This window comes from Morone saxatilis, unplaced genomic scaffold (genome assembly GCF_004916995.1).
Source record: "Morone saxatilis isolate NCDOM2014 unplaced genomic scaffold, NCSU_SB_2.0 Contig16, whole genome shotgun sequence".
In the NCBI taxonomy this organism is placed as follows: Eukaryota; Metazoa; Chordata; class Actinopteri; family Moronidae; genus Morone; species Morone saxatilis.
The window spans coordinates 16,859,892-16,860,320 of record NW_023339718.1 but is presented as its reverse complement, the minus strand read 5'-3'; the positions used below and the strand labels follow the sequence as shown (position 1 = coordinate 16,860,320).

The following is a 429-nucleotide window of genomic DNA, read 5'->3' as shown; positions in this document are numbered from 1 at the left end:
GGGGGGATTGTCAACATTTCCAGGGGCCATAGGGCTCAGAAATGCTTGTAGTGGCCGTTTCTCGTACAGCGCTGGGGTCACAGAAAGGTTGAAAGGGTTAACAATTGGAGGTCGTACCTTGACATTGTTAATTCATTGTGACATGTACTGATCTGTCAGCAACAATGTTTTTTGTTCCTGACAGAGTTTGTGTCAATTGTAAAGTGACTGATACTAATACATAATAAACAGCAAAAGTTGTGTGTAAAAAGAGGTGGTTTATAGTGAACAAAGATATGTTGTGTATGTGACCTTGAGGTTGATTGTATTACACGCATGTAACATTTAAAGATATAAAAACACCATTTAAAATATATCATTACGGCAGATGGTCGCGATAGTTTTAAGGGAATTATAAATAAAAGAAAATGCTGAGAATACTTGTACACT

At 37.1% G+C, this 429-nt stretch overlaps 1 protein-coding gene across 1 annotated transcript in view; it reads right to left on the bottom strand.

Annotated features, from left to right (window-relative positions):
* LOC118325343 (gamma-crystallin M2-like) overlaps positions 1-429 on the bottom strand; it is a 9,340-nt gene that overhangs the window by 1,072 nt on the left and 7,839 nt on the right. The window lies entirely within an intron of this gene.